The sequence below is a fragment of the Felis catus genome, chromosome D4 (genome assembly GCF_018350175.1).
Source record: "Felis catus isolate Fca126 chromosome D4, F.catus_Fca126_mat1.0, whole genome shotgun sequence".
Taxonomy (NCBI): domain Eukaryota; kingdom Metazoa; phylum Chordata; class Mammalia; order Carnivora; family Felidae; genus Felis; species Felis catus.
In genome coordinates, this window is record NC_058380.1 from 50,915,524 (window position 1) to 50,942,899 (window position 27,376).

A 27,376-nucleotide genomic window follows, 5' to 3' on the forward strand; every position below is an offset into this window, starting at 1 on the left:
TGGGGTGTTGGGTGGGGAGATGAGCTAGATGTGTGATGGGTATTAAGGAGGTCACTTGTTGGGATGAGCACTGGGTTGTTACAAGTAAGTGACGAATCACTAAATTCTATTCCTGAAATCATTATAACACTCAACGTTAACTAACTTGTATTTAAATAAATAAATAAATAAAAATAAAAACCTATACCATGCTGAAATGGCAGTCTAATGCCATGCCCTTCTCTGTACCACACCCGTGTCCCTTCTAGCCATTAGGACACATGTTGATGTTTATAACTGATTGTGAGCTCCTTGAGAGATGACTTTCTATCACTGCTTCTCTGCATCAGACAAAATCGGTTTACCCATAATGGGGGATTAATGTGAAGATCAAATATTCTACTGCATGTGAAAAAATCATTTTGGAAAAATGCTGTGTTATGCAAAACTAAGTTTCAGTTGTTGCTATTGGTACCCCATTTAAGAAAAAGAACCAAACAGCTAAGGAAACCATGATGAGGCCGTGAGCAGAGGCATGTTATTTTCAACTGTTCTAAGAGGGCTTCATAAACTTTTGTGTCTCTGAACCTAATTTATGATCGACTTCAGACAACACACAGGGTTTCATCAGTTCTTTTCAGCCTTATAGAACATTTCTAAGAGACCCCCAGGTCTCTCTTCTAGAACCATGGAATTCTGGAATGTTTTCTCCTTCAATTCATTTACAGACTATGGATCTCCTTTCAGTCTCTAAACAAATTATCATTCTTTTGTTGCCAAAGCAGGAACTTTCCTCTTATTTGATGAAATTCATAATACAAGCTCCTTCAGCCTGTGACAACACTGTTTCATCTTTTTCTCTTAGTTTCAGTACTAAGTGCTGCCTACGACAGACATTGTCCTGCAAGGGGCCAGACGATAAATATTTTTTAGGCTTTATGGGCCAGAAGGTCTCTACTGCAGCTACTCAGCCCTGCTGAGTAGTGGAAAGCAGCTGTAGACAATACGTAAATGATTGGGCTTGACCGTATTCCAGTCACACATCATTTACGAAGACAGGCAACTGGCCGTGTTCAGCCTACAGGTCGAGGTTGCCAACCCTGATCTAGTACGTTGCTACTTAAAGTGTTGGTCTGTAGATCATGAGTGTCAGCATCACGTGAGATCTTGCTAGAAATGCAGAATCGTGGGCTCTACCCCAGACCCACTGAGTGACGATCTGCATTTTTACAAGATCTCTAGGTGGTTCACATGCGTATGCAAGTTTGAGAACCACAGCGGCTGATGAATTACACAAAGGAGGCATCTGGGAGCATATTGTCTGTGCTTGTTGGGGTGGGCTGCCTTCTCAGAATGTAACTTGTGGGCCTTTTTCAGTCTCTCCTTCCTTTGCCAGTTTTCTTCCCTCGGTACGTTCTCACCCACGAACCGCATGGTCTGCTGCGGCTGTCAGCCTGCCTTGTCACCTCCTCAGCCTAGCAGCTGCTCATTCTCTGTGTTCTCTGTGTTCTGAGCAGGTTCTCTGTGTCCTCAGGGAGGGCACGGGGAGCTTGTCAGCTGGAAAGGGTTTGGCCTGCTTGAAACGTTTCCCCATGTCCGACTGTGACCTGTGTATTTACACTGTGCCCCTGTCTACCCACCCCCTTCTGTACCCACCTCTCCTTTCAGGTGCCGATATACATGGAAAAGGAAGCTCCAGGCAGTGAGGCAATGATTTTCCCTTTCATATTGTGATTTTGAAGAGCCTACAGCAGTGATTAACACTTTTCAGTAAAATAATAACAGCAACGATCAGAAAACATTCTGAGAGTGCCTGGGAGCAAAGCAGTTGAATTGTCCCAGCATTTTCCTAACAGAACCCAGAAACCCTAATTATGATGGGTGTTTCTTCAGGTAAGACTTTCAAGCAATTTGGAATGGGCAATTATGTAATTTCCCTGCTGTTCTCCCCACCCCCTTCTGTCTTATCCTTCTTTATTAACGTAGACACCTATCAGAATGAAGTGGCCCCCACACAACTTTGGGTTGATGCAAGTGGGTGCAGGTTGATTATTCAGTCTAGAAATCTGATTGAAACTCTCCTTACCCCAGAGTCACCCTAGGTTGCTTTAGCTTTGCTGGGGTGGAAGACACACTCTGCTGGCTTCTGCTTTCACCAGGCCCATCCTGTACCTAAACACATCTAGCAACAGACATCTTAACTACCTGGAGCCTAGTGGCTCGTACAATAGTAAGTCCTCAACGAGTATTTATTGAAGGCATGTCCTTTTTTCCAGGGCATTGCTTGATACTGGTAAGAAACACCTTCCTGTAATTTCTACCTATTAATTAATCCTTCTATCATGTTGTGAAACCCTAACATGAGTTTAAAAAAAAAAGACAAGTAAATAATAGTTATAATTTCCTATGTCTGGCTCTGTACATTCATTTTCTCATTTATTCTTCACCATAAGTAGTTGCTCTTATTATCCCTCTTTTAAAGATAAGGAATCTGGGACTTTTAAAGGGTAACTTATCTGAAGTCTTAGAGTTAGAAAGTGAAGTAACAGGGATTTGAACACAGGCACTACACCTGGAAAGGAAATGCTCTTAACCGTTAACAATACCATAAGTCTCACGTTAGAAATTTAGGATGTATAGAGTTCTGTAATGACTAGCATTTTTAGAAACTTGCAAGTATCTGTTTTAAGACGAATCATGGATACTTGAGACCAATGCACAGGAAGCTATTATGCATGGGTCATCAGGAAAGGCATTGAAAACTGATGCTGGCATCCTGCTAGTCCCACTAAAGTGCAGCAATGCAAAAATCCCTCCATTTGTCAAGGGCCCCATTACAATCAGAAGCATAGGTCTTGTAAACACATAAATAGTGGTGGCTCCCCACAGAATTAGCTGGTAGAGTCCCAGTGATCACCTATCACTTCCTCGACAGTGCCATCTCCAGGCTTCTCACCAAAGCCTCTAATGCAATCCCAGGATTGCTAGCTGTGCTCCTTGGTGTAAGCAATGCATTAATGGTGTGAAAAATTGCAGCTCACAAGCCCTTCCTTGAGCAACTGTGGTGACAGTAACAGGCTGCTTTTGTCGCCGTGGGGGCAGGTCTCCTGGCAGAACATACAATTCCTGAGAATTAGAGCAGCCTGGTTTACCTCGAATGCATGAAAATTGACATTCCATTTGGATTTCTGTGGTTACAAGCCTGAATATTTGCCTGGAGCCCTGCTGTTTCAGGCAGTTGCTAAGGCCAGTAGAGCTGGGAGAGAGAGAGGAGGCTGAACAGCATCTCAGCTCCTCTGCAAAATCAAACCTGAAGGGGAGGTGAAAAACAACACACTGTTTTTTCTCTTCCTCTGATTGATAATGACAACAAATCATGATTTATGGCTGGATGCCACAAAAGTTGCCTTTCTGGATGGTGAAATAAGAGACCTGGAGTCATCTATGAAGTTCAAATGTGATACAAATGCAAGGTGGATGCTATTGTGGTTATCTTGGACTGGCTTCTGGCAGAAGTGCAGGGTCTAGGCAGAGAGGAAGAGGAAAGAAAACGGTGTTTTGGAGAGACCAGAATGTACATGTAAGCGGATAGCACATTCTGTTCTGTCTTGAATGTCATGTGTCAACATGGCATTAGAGTAGAGGAAGTCACTCGTGTGAGTTAAATCCAACTCAAACTAGGCTACAATAACTTGCAGCACCCATCTCTCCCTGGGAGACATACCTGTCACTGAAATGGGTGTTTGTTTCAGTCTATTGACCCCCTCTTCGAACAGTATCTAACTAACCTGATTTCCCCACACTTCTATAGCTATCCAACCAGCTTTCTATTGATACCTTTTAATTCAGATTCATTCAATCACCCAATAGATGTTTATTGAACACCTACCACATGCCAGGCACTGGTCTACACATAGCTACACAGGCAAATAAGATGGGATCCAGGCCTCAACATCTAGTAGGATGAAAGAGACAAACCTCTGCAAGTAAAAAGGTGTTGCAGGTCCTTAAAGTTACTGTAAAGTTTGTATTTGGGGTACGAAGGAAGAAGGGGTCAGTTCCTTCTGAGTGGGAATGGAATGGAGGCAGGTCAGCAAAGTCTCCAAGCAAGTATCTGTTTTGGTCCAGAGGTGGTTATGGCTCTGCAATGAACTTTTCATAATCTTGATCTGATCTATTATATCCAATCCAGAAGGCAATCTTATTTTTCTTATTTCCGCATATGTACTGCACATTTACTTTGCGTCAGGCACTGTGCTAGCAAGTATGGATTTGGGAGTTTGTAGTCTAGTCTGGAGGCAGGCATATAATTAATTGGGTCTAGAGAAGAGAAGTGCCCTCCAGGGAAGAAGAATTATAAGGCTTTCACACATGTTATCACCTTGGTATATGGCTGGAATTCTTTTCCTCAGGCCTCTGACCTCCCTTCCTTCTTCATGGCCCAGAGTCATTACTTGTTGTCCAAGTCATTACTGAGCACCGGGGATGATTGCACTTCCTAGTTGAATGGGGCACATGATTAGTCTTGGCCAAAGAGAATTGAGCAGGGTGATATGTGTGACAGACCCTTAGAGTTATCTGTCTCTCTGGCTTAGCATTTGGTACCACTGGAGTTGATGGCTGTTCTCTCAGCCGGGGTTCCTGAGTAACCATAATCATCAGAGGTCCCTGGTAGGCTACCATGGACATCTAGGGTTAGCAAAGAACTTTAAGTCCCTGAGACTTTGGGTTGTTAGTTACCCCAGCATACCCCAGGGTGTCCTGGTGGTGCACCTTTTTGGCAATGCTGTCACATTCCACATTCGTAAATAGGTTAGGCTTGTGACCCATGTGTGTGTGTTGCTTCCTGCCCATACTCTTTCATTTAAAAAGCCACACTTTATTACATATTTAATTGGGTAGTTATAAAAAGAGAGGAATCATACTTTGTCTTATTTATTGCCATATTCTTATTGCACAATGATTGACACATTGAAAATAAATACTGTTGAAAGAAAGAATGAATGAATAAAGGAACTGGGGATTGTTGCATGAAATCATGTAGTTTTGAAGGAACTCAATTCTTAATATAAATACTATACTGCTTAAAGTCTTGGGAGCATGTCAGTGAATTCAAAACATTTCTTCTACCCCTCCACCCCCAAGTGCTGTCCCTTGGTTTTAAACAAACTTAAGGTCAAAATAATCCTGATACCAATAGGACACGTTACAGTTTTGAAAGAAATCACTTTTGTGGGACCTATTAGGTGGGAACAAAGGGTTTCTCTGAATTGACCTGGAATTTGCTTCATCGCCTTCCCCTACGTTGGAGGAAGTACTGTTCCCAGCTAGCTGTTGTGCTTGGGCCTCCAGTTTGTAAGCCTATGATTGGACAGGTTCCCATAGACTCTAGACCACCACATGTCTCTCAAAAATCTTTCTTTGATGAAGGGACTCCCCTCCCTGCACAAATACAACAATTAACTAAAGCAGGTAAAAGTGTGTCTTGGGAAGATAATGAGGTTTACCTCCGTGCCTGTATAATTTTGCCTGTGTGTGTCTGGTATTCTAGCTTGGATCTCATCCAGCTCACCCCAGGGAAAACATAGCTGGTATACTCCATAGTGCTTTAATGAAGCGCCTGACTGTGTTAAGAAAACATCAAAGTTGCTTGAGCTTCAAAACAAGTTAAATTTTGGCAGCTGCAGTTTTGGGGGCTGTTTGGGGAACTCTCTTTTAGGTGAACTACTGACAGGAGAACAGGAACCACTGGTGTTGTGTGTCACATGTATTCCTGAGCCCTAGGTTTCAGCCCATCTGTTTTATATACAATCCCTTCCTTTAGTCTAGGACACAGGAGGCACAGGGGAGAGGCAAGCCAGAAAAGCCTTCCACACTGGCTTATGGTCAAGAGACCTTGTTCCTTGAGGAGGTTAGACAGGCTGGGATGTGATGCAGCCAATGCCAAGTAGACCCTGCCAATCATGTCCATCCTCCTCTCACCTGTTCTTCTGCTGGCCTCAAGTTGACTTGACAGTCTGTTTTGCCTCCGGTGTAAACTTATTTCCAGCTCTCCCTCTGAAGCCTGCTGAGCATTTATGCACAGAGGCACTGGCTGTGTGGCTGAAGCAATGGTCCGTGCTCACTGCCCCCTCTTTTTGTTACGCTTGCTTCCAGTACATTCATCTTGTTGCTAGTTTTTGTTTTCCTGACTATTTGTGATTGCCCGTGTTCTGCCACTGTATGACCACTCATCCTTATTTTCCAGTGACAAGGACAGTTTTCATTGGACAATTAGGGGCAAACAAATATAAATAGCATGATTTATAGACTAGAGTGCCCAGGGAGAAAAAAAAAAGGAGACCTCTATAAACTCCATAATGTTAATCTAGAGATACACTCACAAAGTCACAAAATGCAGAAGTTAAGTTGTCCATTTCAGAGCTGTTTGCCTACAACTTGGAAGAACAATTTTCTATGTTATATTGAAGAACATACAATAAAGCTGTGTCCACATGACAGCACATCCATTTGGGCACATCTGCGGTAGGTGTGCCCAGCTGGTGAAAGCATGATGCTAATGAGGGACATCAGTTCAAGCTCTATGTAGATCTGTGTGTTTCCACATATCCTATGGCCATGGACAGAAGACTTCATCCTGGGCTTTATTGCTCAGAAAAAGCCAGGGTGGAGTGGGTATAGGAAGAAATAAATCAACAGGGGTCTATTAAGACAGTGCTCACAACTGTGCTGGAGAAATTCAAGCCAATATCCTTTGGTTATATCTCAGATCAGTTTTTTGGATTCAGTTGGTTGGAGGCTTTTTCAGATTTTGTGTGTGGTTCTGAGCCTGATGCTGGTGAACCACTCAGTCAACAATTCAATCCAAAGAACATGTATTCAGTGTCCTCTGTAAGCCAGTGGAGAGCAAAGGACCAGCCTGTCTTACTTATCTTTTTCCCCTCAGTCTTTAGAATGATGCTGGGCACACAGATGCTCTACAAATGTGTATTGAAAGTTCTGAACTACTGTATGGAGAAGGAAGACTAATACATGGTGAGCATCTGCTGGCTATCTGGCATGCTAGGTACTGATAATACAACGATGAATGGAACCATCTCTGCCCTTTGGAGTCCACATGTCTTGCCTCATGGATTGTGGACGAAGAAGGTTATTTGGAAAATTTATTACCGACCTTAGGTGCTCTGAGGTCAACTTTGAAATTGTCCGGGGTCATAATTAATGACTTGAAAGAGGTTTGCTGAACCTTTTTGACCATACTTTTGTGCATATGCTTAATCTGTTGGAAGAAAGGAAATTGTAAACCTCTATCGTGCATTTGGCTATGGCATGAAAACCTGAAACGTAAATCTCATGTTTTTCCTTCTTTGGCTGATAGATAGCTTAAGCTGGGTCAGAACAAAAAAGTCATTGACAGAGCTGGTCCCTTTTAGAAAAGCACTGACTCTCTGCACTGGGGTTGACTGCCAGGAGTGTCTCACAAACATACCTTGGGTTGTGTATGTAAACTAAGCTATTATTCAATAGCTATCCTGTCTAGTTCTTACCTTGCTGAAAACAGCTATAACAGAAGGCACCCTGGAAGCTCTGAATAGTCCCTCCTCATGCTCCCCACTGGCATCTGTACATTCCTTTCCCATAGAAGTTATCACTGAAGAGCAATAATTTATTGCTGTGTCTTCTTTAGATGGCTGTGAGCTCCTTAAGGATCCAGACTGCTATCTGTATAGGTGGCCCAAAATTACCTGCATGGGAGCTCAGGGCCCTGAGGCTAAGGGATGAAGCTTTCACTGGGAGGAGTACAGCAGTTAAAATCTCTGACTTTCACGTTCTCTTTTTGGTTAGCTCCAAGCTTAAAGGACATCTCTATTTTGATTACATCTTCTGTGCTGCTAATTTGCTGTGATAGGCCCAGGAGTCCTCTCTACCCCATTCTTCAATCAATCAATCAATCAATCACTCAATCAATCAATCATTAAAAGCCAACCAGGAATCAGAGTGGGTCCTAGAAAAGTTGTGCACAAAGAGAGGTTCATGCGGGGCCACTCTTACAGTGTCGGGGTGTGCCATTCACATAGAATATGTGACTGGTGTGCCCTGGAACTGCTTCTGTGAACTTGCCTCCTCCCTTCTCAGAGGTCACTTCTGTGCACAGGGGGCAGGCGGTTCTCTAGGAGGAGAGGGAATGTGAGGATTTACAACCACAGCCTTAGCCGTGTTTGCACTTGCCCGTGGTACCTTTGAGCAGTTACTGTGCCTCAGGGCTCTGTAGCATGGACAGTCAACAGGAAGGACACAATTCTAGCTATACTTACCACTGGTTACAATCATGTCTTAATTCCTATTCATCTCAGTATCAGTTTCAGGCGTCCAGCACATGTTAGATATTCAACAGATGGTAGCTAGGACTCACTGGATGTCTTGCAGTTCCTCCTACATAATTTCTCTTACATAGTTAGGCACATTAAGAATCATAAACAAGATAAGAAGGATTAAGGCTTAAGAATATGTGGAGATATTTGCTGCTCACTTATGGACTGGGTTTGCTGCTTTTTGAACACTTCAAAAAGAGCATAAGCTTTAGAGTCTTTTTTATATTTATTTTTCATTTTTTGAGAGAGAGAGAGAACATGTGAGCGCTAGTGGGGAAGGGGTAGAGAGAGAATCTTAAGCAAATTCCATGCCCAGCATGAAGCCTGATGTGGGGCTTGATCCCACGACCCTGGAATCATGACCTGAGTTGACATCAAGAGTTGCATGGTCAACCGACTGAGCCATCCAGGCGCCCTTTAGAGTAATTTTTAAATTCTAACTTTCCTACTCACTTCATGTATGACCTTGCACAAGTTCTGAGCCACCTTTTTCTTATCTGAGTAATGGGGATAATATTAACTAGCCTAAGTATTCAGTAGTTACTATTATGCTTGTTGTTATCTGTCTTCAAAACCTAGACCTCTGTCCTCCTTTGCACTCAATACTTACTTATCCTTTGCCACCATGTTTGACTTCTTTTCCACAGGCTTTTCGTATGATCATGGCATGACACGAAATTTCTATTTTTATCCTAATACTCAGGATTGGTGTTGTCCAGTATGGTGGCCACAAACCAGAGGTATATGTTTAAATTTAAGTTAGTTAAATCAAATTATAAGTTTATTGTGTCAGTAGCACCAGACATACTTTAATTGCTCAATAGCCATGTGTGGTTAGTAGCTACCATATTGGACAGCACAGCTATGAAACATTTTCACCACCACAGAAAGTTCTGTCGGTCTATAATGTCCTAGATACTATTTATTTCTGAACATCTGGACTGTCACAAATTGAATCCCTGAGGAAACAGACTCTGAGGTAGAGATTTGCATTCAGGAAATTGAATGGGGAGTGGTTTTAGGAATAAATCTGGAAGGGAGTGAGGGAAGTAAGATTAGGCAAAGGGAGAGGTTGAACTGTGAAATAGTCACAAAAGGGGCCTCAGTATATCTCAGGGGGAGCTCTGAACCTGAACCTGGGATCACTCTTTAGAAATATTCGGAATTGAGGAAAGAGAGCCAGGTCCCTATACCCCTTCCCCAACAGTCATTGGATGTTGGCTGTCCCACTGTCCTCTTGAAGCAGGGGCATACTTTGGGGGAAACAGCTCTCTTTCAGTAAGGGAGAACCCTGGGAAAGGGACCAAGTTGTAAGCTAGCAGTTACCAGTACTACTGGTAGCTGAGGAATACATGCCTCAGTCCTTACGGGGCATGTGTGGCACATCACAGGGTCCCCTGCATGGCCTCATTAGAGCTTTGATGTGCTTCCACCTCACAGCCTGTTCATGCCTGAGGATCTTGTCTCTGGGCCTCTGCATCATCAACTCTTTTGTGCTGCTTTTCCTGTCCAGTGTAACACAACTAATGGGCTCTAAGTGAGAGAGTTTTGGGGACTCAAATTACTTCTGTCTTTCTCTAATAATGGGGCTCATTAAAGCCAAAAGCAAGTGCTATGGGCGCCATGTATATGTTATCCTATGGGTGTTACCTTCTTACCTTTTTTTTTTTATTTTTTTTTTTAATTTTTTTTTTCAACGTTTATTTATTTTTGGGACAGAGAGAGACAGAGCATGAACGGGGGAGGGGCAGAGAGAGAGGGAGACACAGAATCAGAAACAGGCTCCAGGCTCCGAGCCATCAGCCCAGAGCCTGACGCGGGGCTCGAACTCACGGACCGTGAGATCGTGACCTGGCTGAAGTCGGACGCTTAACCGACTGCGCCACCCAGGCGCCCCTTACCTTCTTACCTTTAACGTGAAGGGAAAATGTGGAGAGAATAGAACTAACTCTCTTGATGCTAGGCTAGGTCTGGTATTGTCCTTCAGTAGTCCAATGTGGAATGCTAATGACAAACACTTGTCTCTGGATGATTTTGATTGTAAGTAATAGACACCAACTCAAATTAATCTAAGCCTAAGCGAAATTTATGAGAAGGATCCTAGGTTATTTCATGGAATCTAAGAGCAGCCCAGTTGGAATATAGTCCATACTCTTAGTCCAACTATCACATGTTCCCATGTGGAAAGACCTGTTAGTGTTGGACTCCTGGCTACGCTCCACCTTCTCACTCACTCCTCCTTGGGAAGGGGTAATTTACCTCATGGGTGAATTTGGAAGAGTAAATTGGACATGTTAGGCTCAGCCTTTTCCTTTGTTTTGAGGTTATTTGCTTACAGAGGATATCCATTCTACTTGGCGCCTTCATCTGATTATGGTTAAAAACCCTGGAAGATGCCTGCAGGGAAAAACTGAGGTATAGGCCTACCTAATCTGGGATTATGAACTAGGAAGGCAACTCTGTCACACCTAAAGCTGGGATCGCCAAATGGCTCACAAATGAAGGGGGTATTTGGTGTTAGCGTATATCCTGAGTCTCCCAATTGGATCAGAACTTGGGTAGAGAAGAGGGGTCTGCATATTGGGCTGTATCAAACTTTAACACATTTCTCTTCTCTCCACATTTACTTCAGTTCAGCTTTTTCTGCCTTTTCATCCACCTGACAGAAGACGACCACATGCACATCATTCATTTCTTTTTTTTTAATTTTACTTTTAAGTAATTTCCACACCCATCGTGGGGCTCAAACTTACAACCCCCAGATCAAGAGTTGCATGCCCCACCAACTGAGCCAGCCAGGTGCCCCTCACATCATTCATTTCTAAAGGCATTTGCAGCAACTGACTGATTGCCTTTTTTTCCTAGTTGTCCTTCTGTCAAGAGAGAACCTCATTAACTTAACTTTGGACAGAAACCTATATTTGGTTGAAAAAATTGTGTAGCACTAGGGGAGGGCAAGTTCACATATTATAGAAATGACCTTTCTGGGTGGGGAAGAAAGTGAGGTAGTTGTGAATGCCCAAAGTAGATTTTTACACAAACATGGTAGGGATTAGGTATTTTGGACCAATTAATTGCTTTCATTAAGTTGATGAAAAGGTGGCTGTTAAATCTATTCTGTCCTCATGTTTCTGTTGCTATGAATCTATACTTCCTATTAAACTGAACTTTCAACTCAGCTATTTAAATGCCTACCCGATTTAGCCCATTTGATGAAATCATCAGGATCATTTGATTAAATGTTCTCTTTAATCCATCTCCACCAAAGGTCATGTACTATTGAAAATTTTGCTGGAAAATTATGTGTGAAAAGGAAAAGGAAAATCGGGGGGGGGGGAGATATATCATGGGACATAGTTCAGGTCAACAGGAAGATTTTCCCATATTTAGAATCATCTATCAGCAAGTTTATACGTATGGTAGCTTTCAATAGCATTTCAGATCATTCAGATAATCTCTTACTTGGATTGTGATGCTCTGTAATAAAATGTATGGCCAAACCAGAGCATCCTCTATGCCTTTAGTTCAAAATAACTCATATTTTCTGGAAACCCAGAGCCAGCTCAAAATAGGTTCCTTTATTAATCATTAAGGTCACCTGACCCGTGTCACACAAAAGGCAAGATATTGATGATGAGGCACCCTGCTGAGAAATTAATCTTCAATCAACATGTGTATATGTGTCTTCTAGAAGTCACCATTGATATTTCATGGCTTCTTTTATTGTAGAACTGAGGGGCATGTTACATGTCAAGATGAAATCAATGTGAAATTGATGGGCTGAGAGGAATTTGGTCTTAAGGGCTTTGCAATGGTGTAACAATCAAGCTATTCTTACCCCTGCCTTACTGAACTATTTTATTTGCAATAGCAAATTCCCCACATAAAATTCTGTATATTATTTCAACTCCTTTTTTTCAAGCAATCTTTGTTGTTATATTTATTGTTCTTTTTATTGTAACATGAATGTATACTTATTTTATAAAGCTGGAAAACAGAAAATAAGAAAGATGAAAAATTATTTATAATCCTATCACTATAACATTTTAGACTGTTTCCTATCTGTTTGCTTAGGCTTTCCAAAAAACAAAATTGAGTTTATTTTGTATCTACAATTTTGTTTCTGCTTTTTTTTTAACCACTATTTTTAGCAGACATTAATTGTGTTGTTATAATTGTCCTTTAACATAATTTTTAATGACTGCTTAACCATTCTCCTTTTGCTGGATATTTCATTTGGTTTCAGTTTTTCATGTTTATAAAAGATTACATAATTTATAGAATTGTAATAATGATACTACAATTTGTGTGTTAGATGTTAAAATTATGTCTTTAATATAGTACATATGTATTATATATATATATTATATATATATTATATATATATGAATATATATATATAATATATATATATTATTTTTCCTTTAGATTAGTTCCCAGACGTAGAATTATAGGGTGAATTTTTCTTTTTAATTTTTGCTTCTTTCTGATTCAGACCCCCAAAGATTTGCTGAATGCTTGAGAAAAATACACTCTCTTGGTCTGAGATTCCTCTGAACAAATAAAAGCATGTTCGCTTCATTTCACTGAAGATGATTAAGTCCCTTTTTGCCTTAGACTGTTTTGAGATGCTTTCATTCTCCCCATCCCTACCCCCAACACACACAAAAACGCACAGTATTCAATCATGGAAAATGGAAAGTTTCTGCTTATCTTGTCCTGGCTGAGAAAGAAATCTCCTGTCAATTTTGAACAATACAGTTGAAAGTAAAAAAAGTTCTAAGTGATTTTAAGATGTTTCTTTTTTTTCTTTTTCTTTTTCCTTAGGCAAGCCATACACATTTGCTACTGAAATCAACAACTTCAGTGCCTGTGGTGTTATAAACACATGGTGGGCCCTCCCTCATGGCATGGAGGAAAGTGCACTGGATTTGAAATCAGAACATCTGGCTTGGGGCCTGGCACTCTGCCCCCGCTGTGTCTTATTTCACGTCAGGTGAGGTCCTTTATTTGGAATCCATGCCATTGGTCAATCCTTGTGGTGACCCCCTGAGCTAGCTGTCACCACTCCCGTTGTTTAGGCAGGGACGCCAGGGTTTTGCAGGTTAAAACAGTGCCACATGGCTGCTGAGTGGGAGACATTAGGCAACACAGCGCTCCTGATCCCAACATTCGTTTTTCTCATTGTCCTGGGGTATTTTTATTACCCATGTTTCATTGGACAAATACTTACTCTCTCTGAGTCTTAGTCCCTTTTAAACTGTAGATATTTATATTTGGGCTTTTGTGAAGATCAGATGAAATCATTGAAATTGAATGTGCTGTTTAAAGTGAAATACAAGTGTTAGGAATAAGGAGTATGCTAATGAGGAGGGTGACTTGGTACAGTGTTTACTTAACATGGCTCATATTGATTTCTGAAAAGTTTGAAATTATTTTTTTAGTTCCTATTTTACCAGTTTTTATTTTATCTGTTTTCCTTTTTTTTAAAAAAAAAAATTCATTTACTAAATCCCAAGAAAATGAGATGCGGAAGTATTTAATAATGAAATGTTATGGTATTAGACTTAAGCAAAGCAAGAAGTTTGAGTTCTTTTAGCATTAAGTTTCTCAGCCTCATCACTATTGACAATTTAGGTCGGGTAATTCTTTGTTGTGGGGGCCTGGCCTGTATAGTGTGGGATGTTTATCCACATTCCTTCCCTCTACCCACTGGATGCCAGTTACATACCCCTCCCAATTGTGACAATGAAAAGTATCTTTAAATATTGCCAAATGTCCCCTTGGGGGTGGGGGTATGTACAAAATTGCTCCCATTTGAGAACCACTGTTTTAACAGACTGTCTTACAAGATGCAAATTTTATTCACCATGATCTTGGTGTGTTCTAATTTCTTATTATGTCAAAGTATAATGTAAGAAAATTAATTCTTCAAATGGAACTATCTTCAACATTTATTTGTTGCCTTGGTCTATTCAAATTTTACAACCTTTTTACTAGATTGACATCATTGTTTTCCTGACTGCCCAAACAATTTTCACTGACTGTCAATACCAAGATCTGAACCCAAGATGATAAAAAACAAGAAATAAAGAAAAAATAAAAACCCACACAATTACAATCAGAAGCCTGTTCTGGGGATATCAGCTCCTGTAAAATTTCCCACTTTTATTACAATTTTGGTCTCAGGAATGGATTTGTGTTGTGCCATTTTCAGTTCTTGTTACCATCATTGTCATAACAGGGAATAAGCCAAATTGCAATGTGCCTCGGAGAGTCTGTCACTTGCAATGGTGAGGGGCTCTGCTCTGACCTTCTGTTATTCCAGAGTGACGAGGACGCATAGTCGCTGCCCAGAGAAGATGAAGCACTCTGGAGAGATCAAAGGCCATTGAGGCCTGAGTGGCTGTACAATTTAGCACTGGGGGTTCTATTCAGCAGTCTAAATTGCAGGTAGTCCCTCTGTCCAAAGAGCAATATGGCACATGGTTATGTGACATCACCCAGTTTAGCAAAAGCCAGTTCTCAGCAAAGGAAAGAGGAAACTAGGATGAGATCAAGTATTTCTTAACACCTACTATGTGCTCCTAGGCTAAGAAATTTACATGTGTTTGTTCACACAATCTTCATAGGAAATATGTGAGGTAAATATCATTATATCTGGTATTTTACTCCCAGAAGGCATGTAACTTGCCTAAGGTCAGGTAGTGCTGAGAGATTCAGATCATGGCTTGAAAAGTCTCTGTTTTACTAAATCTGTGCACTTCTAGCCATTATAATCTAGTAATAGATATTATTGTGTTATGCAATTGACTCAGATATCTAAAACTTAGTCCATTATTTTGAAAAGTGGCTTGCTAATTTTGAGGAGCATGGAGGGAGGCCCTTTACACCTCCAGACTAGTCAGTGAACAGAGGAAGAGCACTGGGGGGTCATGGTAGTAATTAAGAACCTTTCTTTCTAAAACGTTAGAGGTTCTTTGAAAAGCAAACAAGTCTTAAAGACTTAAATCTTTGTGATGTTGCCACGTAAGTCAGTTGGCTCTTTGTTCTTCATAAGACAAGGTTTATTTATTTTTAATTACTCTAACGTTTATGAAACTTCGTTAGGTGAAGGGGACTGAGCTAGGTGCTAGGAATAGGTATGAAATTTAGTCCCTTCCCTTAAGGTGGCTTACTGTTTTGTGAAGGATGTAAGAAATGTTTATTAATTTCTATAAAACATAGGAGATCAGTGAAAGAGGTTAAGAAATGTTCAAAAAGGGGCACCTTGGTGTCTCAGTTGGTTAAGTGTTTGACTTCGGCTCAGGTCATGATCTCACAGTTCGTGGGTTTAAGCCCTGTTATTGGGCTCTCTGCTGTAGCATAGACCCTGCTTCAGTTCCTCTGTCCCCCCTCTCTCTGCCCCTCTTCATCTTGCACTCTGTCTCTCAAAAATAAACATTATTAAAAAACTTAAAAAAAAAAGAAATGTTCAAATGAAAGAAATGGCATAGTTTAGAGAAAAGATATACACTCTTCGACAAGGTGGAGATCACAGCCCAGATTGTCAGAAAAGCTGCTGCTGAACAGGGAAGAGCAGACTTGTAAGATAAGCTTTAGGTCAAGGTGAAGGTCACTGATGAGTATCTGTTGATGACTCATCTCACCTTTCCAACCTCTCACCCCTGAGGTGAACATGGGCTTTCTTTCTCTAGTCACTGTGGGCTTCCTCACTGCCTACAAGCAAGCAGGTGTATTTACACAAGCTGATGTTTCCTCCTGCAAGGCCCAGGCCACATTCCTCTTTGCTCATCTAAATCCGATTCTCCTTTGATTAAATCATTTTGGGCTCCATTGCTAATCACACACCTTTTTCTTGGGACTTGTTCTCTCATCCCATTTCTGCTGAAGGGATTGTCTTAGCCTCGTGAACCGTGGGATCCTCTCCCTGGCAGGTAATTGAAACAGAGGTTATGTCGGGCCAAAGGGAAACCGGTTGAGCCAAGCAGATTCTGTCAATAACCTGAACCAAGTGACACAGAGCGTCTGTAGTGGTGGTAGAGATGGATCTTGTCCGGGAGACTGACAGCCACGTTGGGCTGAGGGGGGAGAGTACAGCTGAGAAACAGAAGAAAAGCTAAGAGAAGCGGAGACAAGAGAGGAACTGCAGTCTCTGGGAAAACTACTGAAGTTGCTGACTTTCCAGGTGTACTTGTAGCTCACAGGCGACTCACTGGTTCTAATTTCCCTACTTTAGATTCCAAGAGATATATGACCTCACACCAGTTGACTCGAGCTCATTAGAATGGCTTTCTTACCCTTTCAACCAGTGGGCTTAGACCGACACCTCTGGCTACGCTGATCTTCCCATTCTCTGACTTCCCATTCGCTTGCGCTGGGTTTCACTTTCTAGATCCATCAGATGCTACTTAGCATTTTTATTTGGCTGCTGCTGCAGTGTGTGCCCATTTTCAAGGACAGTAAGCTCTTTAAGTGTGCAGGCCGTACCTCATACGTGGGAGGCAGTGCAACATAGTGGTATAGAGCATGGACCTTGGAGATAAACCGCTTGGATTCAAATGCCAGCGTCACCACTATTCAGCCAGAGTAGGCTGGAGCATACTGCACTAACAGACAACCCTCAAGTTTGCCCAGGCTTAACACAGCCAAGGTGTGTTTTTGTGCTCCTGTGAGATGTTCCACCTCGGCTGGCAGGAGGCCTGTAATCATCACAGTCACTCAGAAACCCAGGCTCCCTCCCAATACCTACTCCAGTGATAACCAAGCCAGAGCAAAGAGAACCTGGTGGGTCGAACAGTGGCTGTTAGCGATTTTACCTAAGTTCAATTCTATGGAAGTCTTAAGACTTCCATAATTTCTTGCTAGAGTATCACTTGGGGTATGTTGCTTTATGTCTTTGTGCCTCCATTTTCTTTCTTTTTTTTTAAGTTTATTTATTTATTTTGAGAGAGAGAGAGAGCACAAACAGCAGAGGGGCAGAGAGAAGGAGAGACAGAATCCCATGCAGGCTCCATACCATCAGCGCAGAGCCCCAAGTGGGACTTGAACTCACGAAGCATGAGATCATGACCTGAGCCGAGATCAAGAGTTGGATGCTTAACCAACTGTGCCACCCAGGCGCCCTCATCAGTGTTCTTTTCTTTGAAGTGAAGACAATAATAGTACTTCCCTTTGGTGAGGAAGGATTAAATGGGGTGATATATGTAAAGTGCTTAAGACAGTGTCCAGCTCATTATGAATGCCATATAAGTGTTAGCTGTTGCTTCTTGTAAATACTTGAAGTCTGAGTTACTTGCTTGATTCTTTCACTTATTCACCTCCCTACTTGTGAATCAAAACTACTGAAGATACCGTAGTCGGCCTGCTTCAGGAATGACATCTTGATAGAATTACCTACCAATATTCTTTCATCACTTATTCATGTAGGGACAGAAGTTTCAACTAGTGGCCGTTTGTGCTGTTCTCTCACCTTATAGCTCAGCTTTCTTCTGAAAAATCAATTGTACTACAAATGCAAGGCCATTGCTTTTTTATAGCCCCACTTACCCTGCCTTCTGCATAAAATGGCATTCTAAATAATTGTCAATAATCCAAAGAAAGGAATACACACCTATTTATTAGCTCTTCATGGTGTCCATTATTGCCTTGAGAAAATAAACTTAATTACAAAGGCCACATTGAATATCTGCCAAGGTTTGACCTAAAATTTTTTATTCTTGTTGCCTTGGTAGACCGCCCTGAATAACTTATCACATCCCTAACACTAGTGGGAAGGAGTTGTCTATTTGCTCAAATTGCTATGCTCAGCATTGCTTCAGGGGGAAAGCATAGGGTTACCAACTGTAGAGGCCTGACATTATTTTCAGAGTTTATATCAGAAAGTGTTCTTCTCAAACTGAGCCCTGGTTAGGAAAAAGAAAAAAAAAACTTTTTTAGAAAAGCTGCCTGGAATAAAAAATGGCCTCAATTCTAACAGAGAAGAAATGTGGTTTGGCATCAATAAAGGAGTAGATAAGATGCAGTGTAACCAGAAAAATGCTGCTTCCAGCCTCATCCTGTGATCAAAGCAAGAGTGTGTTCTTTTGAATAGTTCATCGTTTGGGTATTTGCTTTAGCACACCCGCCAGGGGGCCTCAGTGATTTTTTTTTCTCTCTGTGAAGGATGGTAAATAGCACTTTGATCCATCAGGAGCATGTATATTTACATGGTGTCTCCAGCTTTGTCTCTCTAAACACAGTCTCCCTCCTTCTGTTTAGGGCCCTGCCATGCCCAAGGGAAGCAGGCACTACACATTGGTGGTTTGTGCCCCCCTGCCCTGCCCCGAACTCAACCTTCCCCCCCCATTCAGCAGGTGGTTTCTATGTTGTACTCTAACTCCTTGGGGATGCTGTGGCTCCTCTTTCTCTACTTCTTTTTTCAGTCATCTTTTTTAAAAAATTTTTTTAAAGTTTATTTTCTGATAAAGAGAGAGACACAGAGTACGAGTCAGGGAGGGGCAGAGAGAGAGAGAGAGAGAGAGAGAGAGAGACAGAATCTGAAGCAGGCTCCAGGCTCTGAGCTGTCAGCTCGAACCCACAAATTGTGAGAGATCATGACCAGAGCCAAAGTTGGGTGCTTAACTAACTGAGCCACCCAGGCGCCCCTGTTTTGGTCGTCTTTTTTTGGTAACCTTTCCTCTCCCGCCATTTCGCGTGATCTCTGCTGGTCTTGCTTGGATCTCATATTTTGCTTGAGTGTCAATCAGCACAGTGGGCTGGGTGTTATTTTGTTCTGTTTCTTGAGGGATGAAAAGAAGGTATAGGTGTCTCAGAGAAGCTATTATTGGTGACACTCCCCTGAGTCCTATAACCATGTGGTGGATCTGGGCTGGAAGATAGGACTAACTAGTTGGCAAGCTACCTATCAACTGAGGTTTGACAGTGTGCCAGCCTTGGTGCTACCTGGTTTACATACAGCATTTTAGTTAACAACCCAGCGGACCCAATGAAATGTGTACCATTATATCCTTACTTTACAGATGTGAAAAAGAAAACCTGGAGAAACTAAGAGACTTATCAAGGTCATACAGATATGAACCCAGAAAGTCTGATTTTGGAGCCTGCTATAGACTGAATGTTTGCGTCCCCCACAAAATTCCTATGTTGAAACCTAACCCCTGTGTGAGGGTATTAGGAGGTGGAGCCTTGGGCCAATGATTAGGTTGGGAGGGCCGAGGCTTCATGAATGGGAATAGTGCCCTTGTAAAATAGATCCAGGAGAGCTTCCTTGGCCTATCTCCCAAATGGGGACATCACAAAAAAGATGGCCTCCTACAAACCAGGAAGGGGTTCTTACCAGACACCAAATATGCAGGCACCTTGATCTTGGACTCTCAGCCCACAATGGGAGGAAAAAAGAAAGGAACACAGTCACTTTGAAGAACTTAAAGGAAGCCCTCCTCTTTCCTCTTGGCCTGCAGCCCCTTGGTAACATTGCAGGAAAGGTTCTTGTGGTTTGGGAAAAATTAGAACAGACCTTAAACCCAGTGAGTTAATTGATGCAAATCACTTTCCTTCCAGTAAGATTTAGGTAATGGCATATCTTAAATGACAAACCCTGCTATTTGTCATTTTCACTAAGGAAAACCCTCAGCTGCTTTCCACCAGTAAATTCCGAAGAGAGGCTGATAGGTTTCCCTCATTTAAATATAGCATAGATGCATTTTTAAGAACCCATTCCTTCTGAAGGGAGTGGAATTGACAGATCTGGACCTTGAATGCTCATTTGATATACCGATGCTCTATGGAGCTTGGCAAGGCAGTTTTTCAACCCACCCTGGAGCATTTTCTGTTTCCTTCCTTGGTTCTATTTTAAACTCCTACTTTGCATACTACCTGCAACCAAGGCCAGCAATTGTCTTCCCCAGAGAAAAGTAAGAATATTTTTCTTCTGGTGAGTTGTGAGATCCTTCTCCCTTCCCAACCCCATATCTGGACCTAAACAATATCCCCATCTTGCCTGCAATATATATACATCTTTGCCTTCTACTTATCTTCCATGTTCCAACCATTGGGTCAACTTTTTCTTTATCCAAAATCCTTTTGGTGAATGAAGCTTTGCCAGTGGGTAGGCTGGGGCCAGAGGTCTCTCTTTTGAGGTCACGGTTTCACTTGTAAGTTTACCTTTTGAAGCAGTATCTTCACTTTCAGGAAACAGCCCCACTCAGCTTCCACCTCCCTTGCAATATCTCTTTACTTTCATCCTTCCCAATTTCTATTATGTCCTTTTCATTAGCCTTTTTCTTTTCTTTCTCACTTTCCTATGACCCTCAATCAGCATTCACAAGGGGAAGAGGTAAGAAAAAGTTATGTTTCCCACTGCCCTCTGTGCCCAGAGAGAACTCATAGACAAGGCACTTGTACCAAAGATTTATTCCACAGATGCTCATCTGATCCCTCCATGGACTTGAGACTGAATGCTGGGAGGCATATCAAATGTGCTGGGTTAAAACATCAGTGATTTTTAAAAATTGAAGCATTTCTCAAATTAAATATGCTAATATGAATTGTGAAGACAAAAGATAACAAATATAAATTTCTCAAACATGTATGATTCCATCTCTCTCTTTTTTGTTGCAATGGAACATCTTACAGAGTTCTGTGCAACACATTTTGGGAAGTACCATTTTAAGATATTTCACTTGTCATATTCCAAATGCTCCTTGGAGTTCTATATCCTCGATATTTTAAAATTAAATCTCCTTGCTTTGGGATCAAACAGTGGATCTTTTTTTCTCTTTCTTTCTTTTTCTTTTCTTTTCTTTTCTTTTCTTTTCTTTTCTTTTCTTTTCTTTTCTTTTTTACAGAAAGAGAGAAAGCTCAAGCAGTGTTAAGGTACAGAGGGGGAGGAGAGAGAGAGAGAGAAAGAGGGAGAGAATCCCAAGCAGGCTCCATGCTCAGAGCCAAACATGGTGCTCGATCCCATGACCCTGGGATCATGGCCTGAGCTGAAATCAGGAGTCATATGCTCAACTGACTGAGCCACCCCAGTGCCTCAAACAGCGGATCTTCTAATGGCTGAAAATATTTGAACTTACAAAAGGACAGGAAGCATAGCCTAAGTAGCACACTTTGTTGAAAATTATTTAAAAAAATTTTTTTAATGTTTATTTTTGAGAAAGCGTGTGAGTGGGGGAGGGGCAGAGAGAGGGAGACACAGAATCTGAAGTGGGCTCCAGACTCTGAGCTGTCAGCCCAGAGCCCGACGCAGGGCTCAAACTTACAAACTGGTGAGATCATGACCTGAGCCGAAGTTAGCCATCCAACCGACTGAGCCGCCCAGGTGCCCCTTCTTGAAAATTATTAAACTCACAGTGTTATATATTACTGATGTAATAAATGAGATATACTCAGTGGGAATACATATATGAAAAAGCTTTTACTTCCTTGACTTTAAAATCATGACTTTAAAAAGGCAAGAGCAGGGGCGCCTGGGTGGCGCAGTCGGTTAAGCGTCCGACTTCAGCCAGGTCACGATCTCACGGTCCGTGAGTTCGAGCCCCGCGTCAGGCTCTGGGCTGATGGCTCAGAGCCTGGAGCCTGTTTCCGATTCTGTGTCTCCCTCTTTCTCTGACCCTCCCCCGTTCATGCTCTGTCTCTCTGTCCCAAAAATAAATAAACGTTGAAAAAAAAAAATTTAAAAAAAATAAAAAAAATAAAAAAAGGCAAGAGCAGTGCTGACTTGCCCACTTCTAAATATGTTTTATGTCTATATCATGTAGCTTTATAGGCACTTTCACTTAGAAAATTGTGTCACTTGTGGTAACTAAGACTGTACATACAATATATATTTTATAATATTAACATTAATAATAATATTTATATCATATGCATGTTATTTATACTTATTTATAATGATAATAATTAATAATTATATATTTTATGACCAGCCAGGCCAGTCTAAATGACAAGGTCAATCTCACATCAAATTCAACCTTCTCCTCTGTCTCCAGCTAGCTCAAGTGGTAGCTTGGAGACTTAAAATGGAGTATATGGCATGATATTCTTCCTTACTATCTCTTGTTTTTAAAATTTCTCTTGTGAATCTTTCTATATTTTATAGGTTTAGAGGAAGGAGAAAGACTAGAGAGAAAAGGAACAAAGGTCTTTTGCTTGTCCTTAGTGCTGCTTGCATATTTCTTGTAGCTACTGTATTTTTCATGATAGGTATATAAGTGCTGGCTTTTTGTCTGGTGCATTGATGGATTCTTTGGAGGCTGTACTGGACCGCCAATGCTGCTCCCAGTAAGGGCAAAGCACTCTCTAGCTAATTTCTGTCTTCTCCTATGCTCATGCTGGTAATGAACCCAAGATCTTGTACTGCTGGCCAGGGTACCTTCATGATGGCCTATTTATCTTCCAAGGCATCCACATGGTTCTCAAGAAATTCATGCATCCTTGCTGGGAAGTTTGTTTCTGCCTTGCTATCACATGCTGCTCTAGCCATAATCCTACTTTTAGAATTCTCCAGATGAGAGGCAATCCAGTGTCTTTGATTGTGTATGTGAAATTTCAATGGACACATCAAACTTGGGAGAATTCCTTTATCCTTCACTTGTGAGGCTGCCCTGGTTTAGGACTACAAGTGTATGCAGCTCAGCAAACTTCTAGGCAAGGTGAGGAATGCCAGCCTCCCTTCCTACAGAGATATCACTCTGTGGACACTCTTCTGGATCCTTCTCAATTTGTGAGGGAGGGCACTCTCTCCTTCCCAAAGAGAAGAGGGGGGAAAAGCCATTGATTGCAGTCTTCATCTCAGAAAAATCTCTTGCCAATTCTCTTTTATCACCTTTTGGAACTCCTACTTTTCCCTTATTGAGGCTATTAGGTCAGTGATGGGGATTAATGATTATCAAGCTAATTCTCTTTTTCTTGGCATGGATGAAACTAGCATTCTTCTTTAGTGTTACTTACCATCTATTGAATTTCAGAAGACAACAGGAAAAGATTCATTTAACATCCTGTAGCACATGGAAATTAATTCCTAAGTACAAATATTCTTCATAATATTTTGTTTTGTTGGTAGTATGTAATTTCTAAAATGATTTCCATTGTTTGAAAATCTTTTGTTATTAGAGTTAATACTGATAGGAATATCTAACTCAAATCATATGTTATATTCTTGTGTCTGTTCCTAGGAATGGCACATCTAGGCAAAAGAGAATTTCGAAATGTCCAACTCTTGCAATTTTATGGCTAAAGCCTGTAGTTAATGACTGCTAAGTGTTTAGAAATGAGTTTATGAAACTTTTGGATAATGCCAAAGCACATATGCACAGGAGTTCAAATAGTAAGCACTTAGTGGATTTTATATTTAATTTCAGTAATTAGACAATTCTCAGCTAATCATTTTTCATTTTAGCTGTTTAAAGCTGTATCCCCTTACCAATTCTGTGACCCAGCTGGGCTGGTTTCCAATACTTTCATTCTCTCTCTCTTTCTCTCTGTTCTCTCACTTTGTGGTTTGCTTAGTCGCAAGTCTCCAATAGTGTCATTTCCTGCTGGGTTCTCCAGCTGTGAGACACTCCCTCAAACCCCCCTCCCCTTCTCCAGCTGTCTCTATGGGCAACATCAAACTGCTGATTTTAACACATTTGGTTAGCATTTAGCAGGGGCCAGGGACTCCTGTTAACTTCTAAAATGTGTTTATGATGCAAAGACACATTTTGCTCCTAATTAAGCCTTTCACTAATGGGAAGAATAAAGGGGTGTAGAGGTTTGAGATTCTAAACAGCTGCCATCCCAGAAAAGGGCAAAAGCCAGTCAGATAAGTGATACAAGAGTTCAAAGGGACCTGAAGCCCACACTCTGTTTCTCATGAGTTGGGAGCTAACATTATCCTGCCTTCACTCGGGCTGGGCTGAGTGGCAGACATACTTATTAGGCTCACAAACCCCTGAAGTGGACCACACAAGAAACTCCTTTTATGAAGGCACCAATTTTCATGTGTTCCAGTATCCTGGAAGTATGTTGTCATTTTTGCAACATTCACAACATGCAATGGCAAGAAAGAGACCCTTTGTTATCTCCATTCAAGGAGGAAAATTGAGATGCAGCTGGGAGAAGAAGGAAGCATCTAGTCAGCAAGATAGCAAGGAGAATTTATATTACATGACAGCCTGTGAACATGTTTGCTTTAAGACAGGCACAGTGCTGCTATAAGCAAGGCAGGATGTAAATGATTTTTTAAAAACAAGTATTGGCCTGGATTTTGACTCAAGATGGTGCCCCCATGTATCTTGGTATTCATTAAAAGTATTCCGAATGAATGAGCAAGGCTCTAGCCTAAAGCTTGGTACAGAGTAAGCTGTCAATACATTTTTCCTAGCTTTCTTGCTATTATGTAGCATTCCTAACTTGGTGTACAAGAAGGGTAGTAATGTACATGGTCATAGAAAAGCTTTTGCATTGTCTTGATTGCAACACCATCTAAAGCAGGATTGAAGGAATATCCGTACAGTTCCATTTCCCCTGTAAACCAGTTCATCCCCGATCACAGCATATCTAAAGAGATCCAAGAGCTATGATGGTGTCCGGTAAAATCCAGCTCACGTTACCTCAGCTCCATAGCCTCTCCACCTCTCCCCAAGTGAGTCAGTTCATGTCCTCCTGGATGTGGGTGCTAAGACCAAGTTATAAGTGTGAGAGGCTTATTGTGGGACATGCCTATGAAAGATAAAAGGGAAGAGGGCAGACATAGTCAAGGATAGCTTCACACCTGGCAGCAATTTTGGCATCTGTCAAAAAAGAGGGGAAAACAAGGGGGGGGGTTGGATAGGAAGGGCCTCACACTATATAGGAGAGCCCTAAAAATGTCTTGACTAGGCCAATAGGGAGGCCCAAAGGCACAAAAAAGGAGTCCTGCTTTTGGCAGAATGACCTGTCTCTAGTACTTCTGCCTTGCCAGGTCTGGCTGGGAGTCACCCCAGATGATGGTGGCCTTGGTGTGAACACTACAGTGGGTCACTAAGGTGAGGCAACTGGAAGCTGTCAGCTAACCAGAACATTTTCTTTATCAGGGAGGTCTGAGCAGTGCACCCCCATGCTGCCATATCATGACACCATCAGCCCTTTACCATCAACTGTGAGACACCTTTGCTAGAATCAGCTTTCTGATTCTCTCCCGAGAGAGACCATCAGACCTAATCTCATTATGCCTCATATTGATGTTTACTTCATGCACTATCAAAAGTTCATGTCTCTCAGGACATCTATTACTGTCCAAAATGTAACACCCATATAGTGTTCCAAATCTTCTAATGGGACTGTCTTATGCCACTTCGAATCCATCCAAACCCTCCCACCTCCTTTTTTGAACTTTCAGAGTGTTCTGAATTAAATGTCCTGTATCTTCCAAGAATGTGCTCTTCACCTGGTTGTTCTAAATGAACCTGGCTCATCTCAAGGACACTGTTTCCTTCTTAAGTGGTAATCATCATCATCATCATCATTATTATTATTGTTATTATCTCATATGAATAGATTGTGGGTTTGGAGGGAAGTAGAATGTACTTAACCATCTACCCGTTATTTCTTCTTCTGACACATTTCTCCTTCCTTGCTCCAAAAAGCATCTCCTTGGAAGAACTCATCAGAAAATACACCCCACTCACCTTCCTTGTTGTCCTCGTTTCTCAATATCTTGGTCACTCTTCCTTCACTGAGGAATTAGCACTATTTTCCTCTTCACGATCACTTCCTTTATTATTGTTGGGAACTTTACCTTCATTGAGCTCATCTATCCAGTACTCAGACTACTCAGCTGGATGACCTCTTGGTGCTAGCTGAGGCCAGCCTCCTCACTCAGCGTGGGCTCCTTCCCCCATCTACTCATGAGAGTGACTCTTGCAACAATCTCCTCTATTCTGCATTCAAAATGTGCCCACTTCCACTTGGATGTTTCCATTCTCCTATTATATTTATTACCTTAATTACATAAGTAGCTATGTAAAAATAAATATTATTCATCCTAAAGTCAAGTTCCTGTCTTGACTCACACTTTCTACAGCATCACCCTGTTTCTCTGCATACCACCCCCCCCCCCATTGAAGTAAATGCCACATTTACGTCTTTATGTTCTTACTTCTCTGTATCTTTGTAGCTATTCCAGTCAGGCTTTCATCCCATCTACTTTACCAATCACTGATACTGATTTTTTGAGGTTACTAGGAACCTCCATGTTGCCAGACTCCATGATGACTTCTCTTGCCTCATCTTGTTGACCTTCTGAGAAAAAAAAATGACATAGTTTAGTACCCCCCTTTCTTTGCAATATTTCCTTAACTTAGGTACAGAATCACAATACTTACTGGCTCTTTCTGCTCATTTACTTTTGCTGGCCCCTTCTGCAGTTTTTTCCAGCTTTATTGAGATATTGACAATTAACATTGGGTAAGTTTAAGGTGATGGGTAAGTTTAAGATGATGGGTTTAAGGTGATTGGGTAAGTTTAACATGATGATTTGATATATACATATATATCAAATCATGTATATATATATATACATACATATGTATATATATATATATATATATATATATACACACACACACACATATGTATGTATATAAAGTGATTACAGTAAGGTTAATTAACACATCCATCCCCTGGTGCAGCTGTTTGTACGTGTGTGTGTGTGTGTGTGTGTGTGGTTAGAGAATTTATGATCTACTGTCTTAGCAAATTTCAAATATACAATGCAGTATTGTTAACTTATAGTCACATTGCTGTGTATCTCCAGAACATAGTCATGACTGAACGTTTTTGTTTCACAAACATCTCATTTCTTTCACCGTGCACCACCCTCCCCCTGAAACCACCAATCTACTGTTTCTGTGAGTTTGGCTTTTTTAGATTCCACATATAAAGGAGATCATGCAGTATTTGTCTTTCTCTGCTTAACTTATTTCATGTAGCACAGTGCCCTCAAGTTCCACCCATGTTGTTGCAAATGGCAGGATTTCCTTCTCTTTTATGGCTGAATA

At 41.4% G+C, this 27,376-nt stretch overlaps 1 long non-coding RNA gene across 1 annotated transcript; it reads right to left on the bottom strand.

The window, feature by feature from the left end:
- Positions 1 to 23,690: 23,690 nt before the first annotated feature.
- On the bottom strand, positions 23,691 to 26,719 carry LOC111557599. The gene is made up of 2 exons (XR_002737792.2): positions 26,476 to 26,719; positions 23,691 to 25,058 (listed from the first exon to the last, which is right to left on the bottom strand). It is a non-coding gene; the product is annotated as an uncharacterized LOC111557599 (long non-coding RNA).
- Between the last annotated feature and the right edge of the window lie 657 nt (positions 26,720 to 27,376).